Genomic DNA, 6,000 nt, shown 5'->3' on the forward strand with positions numbered 1-6,000 from the left:
GAAAGGCGTTCAAGAATTAACTTTTTAAATTGTGTCGGAAAGAGCACGTGAAATAGGTACAGGGCTGTAATGTGATCGTTCATTTCTATAGCCTTTTTTAATATTGCTACACGAATTTACAAGTATATTTACGACACATTTACAAGTATATTTACAAAAGATAGCTGCAGCGCTGGTCAGATCAGCCGATAGCTCGAGAGCCTTGCTTGCTTGCTTGCTTGCCTTTAAAAGTGGCTCGTACCCACTATGGGGGATTGGCCAAGAATCGGGTGATTGAAGGAAAACAATTATCGGAGTCTAATCAGGATCACTTTTGAAAATTTTTGAATGACGAAAGGAAATTATTCATATAAAATTTAAGAATTTAGCAAGGAAATCGTCCTGATTCAATTATGTACCCCACAACAGCTGCACCAACATCCCTATGACAGTGTCCGAGAGAAGAGGCACCAAAAGATAGAATATTGGGTATCGTTATATTTAATCCAGCACTGTTAAATTTTTCTTCTAAAGCATGTTTTCTTAATGAGGAAAAACGGCGGCATGACAGGAAGAAGTGTTCTATTGTTTCGTCTTCACCACAGTATGAGCACAAGGAGGAGGGCGCCAGACCAGAGCTCAGAGCAGTTCGTCTTCTTCGTCTAGGCGCCCGCGCGCATCGCCCAGAAAAAACACGCAATATGCATGTAGCCATATTACAGTTATCCTGGCGTGCTCCATATTCCGCGGTAACGCCTTTGCCGACAAACATGTGTCGGATATGTGCATTAAACAATAACCAAGTTCACGTATGATGAACTTTACCGGTTTAACCTGGATTCCGGATGCGCCCAGAGCTTAGCTATTTATTAGAGTGCTGAAAGCAGCAACATTCTCACTTTCTGATACGGGGTCCTGAAAAATAGTGTGATCGTTACGAAACTTGAGTTACGATAAGTCATGGCTGTCCCATGAAGAAGGCGCAACAGAAAGGGAAAAAAATCATTAAAAGCTTCTGATAGTTCAGTTCCTCCCTGCTTCACGCCATTTACGACCAGCTACTCATGTAGTCGCAAAAGTTGAATTCAACGTCTTCTACATAGCCTCCAAATTCGGGTTAGACATGGAGTGAATTGCGTGAAATAATAGTGTTTTTCACTACGCGCACATTTTTGTAAGTTGATTTCTATATGTTTTCAACTGTTTTGTTTCTATATGTTTTCATCTGGTCTGCAGAAACTTGTGAAGAAACATATCGGGCTCTTTAAGGACGCAGCTGCTGAGACTTTTTCCACAGGGAATGAAAAGAAAACAAAGCGAGCATAAATTGGCAAGCCCTCGTTGTACAGTAAAATTATCCGCATATAAGCAGTCTTCTCTCAGGGATTACAGAAATGTACTGCGTCTTAAGCATCCACAGACTCATGTCTTCAGTTGCGCATCGGAGAACAGGGCTCTACGATGTTTTTGAACACATACCAAGTTTCGCATGCCACAGAGGCATTGATTCCCACCACCGCAGACATGACTGCAGGCGTAACTGTCTACACGCGTCCTGTCGACATGCTGAGTGCCGGACCTCCCTAGCACGAAAGCACTCCAGGCTTGCGAGCTTGTCGGCGTGTAGGTTCTGATAATCGGGCAGGGGTCTTTGATTTGAAGCTGTTCACTAGATATTTTTGTCATGGTCTCACTTTACGCACTTAGCCAAAAGCGTATCACTACGAAGGTTTCACGATTAGGTTGCTCATTCAATACGTTTATCCAGAGAAATGCCAGAGAACGCAATCAAACACCATTCACTGTTCCGAAGGCAATTTCGGCAGCATTGCTAAGTGTGTTTTCACTGACCTGCTCCTGACTCGGCATTATTCGTATTCATGATTTCGCTCTCCCTTAACGGCGCATGGAAGTGAAAAGCGATGACACCAAGTGCAATAACACGCTAACGCAAGCCCACTGCGAAATCCATGAATTGTTTAGCGAAGCATCGCCTTCAGCACTGACGACCGGACAAATAAGGGCTGAATGACTATAGAGGGCTAGACAATGCGTTAGACTGGAGCAATACACTAAAAGAAATGGGCACACTTCAGCCCACCCTTAAATGTGATTTCCAGCTAGAACTGAGAAAAATATTGAACTCAAAGAAAACCACCCAGCGGACGTAATGACACCCTTACAAAACAAGGAGTCAAGCAGCTGTACTTCGCAAAACACACTGGTAATCGAAAACACCGAAAACAAAATTGCCTTACACCTCCCGAATCATGTTGCTATGGGCTCTCCAGCGGCAGCCGCACTCGGTAACGTCGCACCTCTCTTTACCGGCGGCGCACACACGCTAATACGCAAATCCTGTTCGAGGCACACGCCAAACAGCGAGTACACTTGATCCCAATCATAATAGAGCGAGCTATGCCTCCCTTATCCTCACAGAAACTGTGATAGCATGAATGTCTGCGTTTTATAGCGACGTGGCTGTATATCAGAGGTGGTCATAGCGCTAGAAGACACGGACAAGAACGAGAGAACAGGACGAGCGCTCGTCCTGTTCTCTCGTTCTTGTCCGTGTCTTCTAGCGCTATGACCACCTCCGATGTATCTAACCAACTAGCCCAAAAAGCCATACTAGTGGCTGTATATGCCCAGTTAGGTATTCTTGGTGTGAGTCGAACTCGCTGCTGCAGCGCGCGAGTCGGGTATCCTACCTCGCAGCTATACTGAAGTAGCTATGAATCAGCTGCGCAATACAGCGGCGAGACAGCACCATAAGGGTAAGGATGATTTATTTATTTATTATTGCGATAGCAATTATATGGACACCCCAGGCGCATTTCCGCCGTCGCCGTCGCCTTGAAGTTCCTTATAAAATCCAAGGGCGATAAAATCGTCGAAGCGCGCCGTATGCTGTATATTCGAGTGAAAGCGTGCGAGGGTGAGGCGTGCGGGCGATCGCTGCTCAATCTCGCGCACGCAAGGGAGGTAAGAGCGAAGGAAGTGCGCCGTCTTCCGTAACGCGCAACGCTCCGGGGAGAGGCTATGGAGGAGGGGGGGGGGGGGCGCTATACTCTGTGCGGCAGCTAAAACACAGCGCGCAATGGAATGTGTCCCTGACGAATATGGCTTTCAAGATAGAGCGGCCCACGCGGGGCCGCTGGGGCTGCCAGGAGTACAACGCGCCCCCCTCCCTATCCTACCCCCCGCACCTTGCGGCCAGGGCGGGCCCGAAAGTCAGTTCGCTCGTAGCCGCGCTTCCTCACTCCAGCATTTTGACAGCGATTTTAGGCGGTCATCCAGTGAGATGTGTTCATGTTTGCTTGCGCGCGTGTGACACCATGATTGTTCATTGAGTTAATATGCCAATGTTTACATGTTTATACGGCCAATAAAACTACTATGCTTACATCATATAGCTGTCCACTAATTTGCTATCACAATCGATGCTTCGTCTTTCGTGCGAAACTGCGACTTTATTTATTTATTTGTATATTTTTCTTTTATTTATTGTTGATATATTTATTTATTGAATACTGTAATCTAGAAGGCTCAAGCTGGAAGGGAAAGAATTCAAAAATGTAGTACCAGCTAGATTCAGTATATAAGAGTGCCAGAAATACAAAAGTTCTAAATTGCTGTTAGAAATTCTAGGAATTACGGGGACCTGCGAATAATGGGCAGTAGAGCACTGCACGGGCCGATTTTCTCAGCCCGGGCCCGGCCCGGGCCCGTTTTTACGTTGGGCGGCCCGCCCAAGCTCGATCAAAACTTTTATGGCGAGACCCGGGCCCGGCCCGGGCCCGGAAATAACCTACGTTACCCGCCCGGCCCGGCCCGCCACCCCTTTACCTTAGGCCAGAGCCCGGCCCGAGCCCGACTTGAAACCGGCCTGAACCCGGCCCGAGACGGAAAAATAATGTTTTTCAGAGTTGAGACATCCGAGAATAACTCGCTGCACATTACATGCACACCACCAGAAAGAAAGAGCCCGGCCCGGGCCCGCGTCAAATACCCGAGCCCGGCCCGGGCCCGAGTCAAAAAGCACACGCTGTGCCCGAGCCCGGCCCGAGCCCGTGAAAAAACTGTGCTACCCGGCCCGGCCCGGCCCACGGGCCGGGCCGGGCTCGGGCTTTCGGGTAAGCCCGAGGCCGTGCAGTGCTCTAATGGGCAGTACATAGATTTTTCTACAGCCGGAGATGCCACGAGCTGAAGAAACACTTCTGTGCCACCTGTTGCTTGGCGGGACGATGAAAGGGCTGACAGCCCTGCTAGCGACATCTGCGGCTGCGTGGAGATGATCAGCTGCCTACTCTATGGTATGCCCTGGCTACATTGTGGCTATAAAACCGCTCTAGGCTACGCTTGATAAAGGGTCGACCACCCCTTGTCGTAGGAGAGAATTCTCCCACACTGCTCCAGGCTGTATCCCAACAAAGAAGCCTTTAAACGAATTCCTCCGCTGTATACCTTAGGGAATTCGGACTATGTGACAGTCTCTAAGAATTGTAGCGTGCCTGCATTGCATTTGTGCACCCACGGCCTTCCACCTGTCTTCCTTATCTGGTCTCTTCTTATGTCACCTATCTTTTCCTTTCCCCCGTACAGCGTAGCCAGCCGGTATTTTCATTGGCTAACCCCGCCATTCTTCCGTTTCTTTTTTCTTCTTCCTTGCTGTATTTCTCTAAAAATGGGTATGTAAGCGTTAAGCAAGCAAGTTGGGGAGTCTTTTATTCTTGGTTGTAGTTCAATATTACTGCGCGCTAACCTTACAATGTTTCCTTGGAGCAGCTCATCGTTTTACATTGAGAACTAACGTATTGCTTTACCCAATTTCCCACGAGAAATACACATGACAGTAGCAATAGAGTTTTTTCCTTGTTTTTTGTATTTTCGGTAGGAGAGCAATGCTTACTTCCGTATTATTTCGCGTTCATATACAGCCTCGAAGCTCTGCCTCCGTTCAACGGAATTGAGTGGAGACTGCGCCCTCTTCTGTGTCTATATGAAGGGATGCGATAGTTTTCACGTGCGTTGTGGCCGTTACTTTTGTAATGAAATTTGTTGCTTCTCATTGCACGGATCGTTCCTAGTGGTTCGTTGGTTGGTTGGTTGTGGTGTTTAATACAGGAGGTGTGAGCCTGGCAACGTGGACCGGTGGTTACTCCGCCTGTTCCTCTCTTTCGTTATTCATGAATCTGCTACCACGTGTCCATTAGTTAAGTGTTGCATAGATATGCGAGTAGAAGGTGTGAGGTCTCCTGACGAATTTTTCTCGGTCCTTCAAGGGACATTACCTGTTCCTCACACGTGTTTGGAAATCCTTGTCAAGTAGTCTTCCTTTCGATATTGAAGCTTCCGCAGGACCTAATGAAGTGTTGCACGTTATCAATTTCGTGACATTCTGTGCATAACGAAGATGTACAGGTGCCCACAAAATAACTCGGAACGCCGGACCGGTGGCCGCTCGTCGGCGCAGCGCACCGGTGAAAAAGTAGTGCCAGGGCCTGCGCATGCGCGGTCTCCCTAGAAAGCTCGCCTCGCTCGCGAGTGCATCTAAATAAGCGTTGCCTTGCTCCAAAAGAATAGCGTTGGGTGCCTTTTAGCGTTGTCACAGGAGGGCTGTGCGGATGCGGTCTCTAAAACGCTGTGTGCACGCGTGTGCATGCGATGGAGTATAAGCACTCCTGCGTGGGCGTTAATGGACATCGGCGCCTTATAAAGCGATATGCTCAACTGCCTCATTAGTCGCGGAATGTGACCATCGTCGACAACGCTTGCAGTAGCAAAAATCAGAAAGCGGCTTACTACACCACTACCGTTAAATAAAGCATGTAAAAGTGCATTAATTACCAAGTAGTTGAAAGTAATTAAGGGTAATTCAAGAGTCCCATAGACAAATTAAATGTAGTTAGGGCAATTAACAATACCGATACACAGACGTTATACGACATCTTTATTAAAGCGTGCTAAAGTGAATTACTATGTAACTGATAGTAATTCCGAATAATTAAAGGTAATTAA

This window comes from Dermacentor silvarum, chromosome 1 (genome assembly GCF_013339745.2).
Source record: "Dermacentor silvarum isolate Dsil-2018 chromosome 1, BIME_Dsil_1.4, whole genome shotgun sequence".
NCBI classification, from domain to species: domain Eukaryota; kingdom Metazoa; phylum Arthropoda; class Arachnida; order Ixodida; family Ixodidae; genus Dermacentor; species Dermacentor silvarum.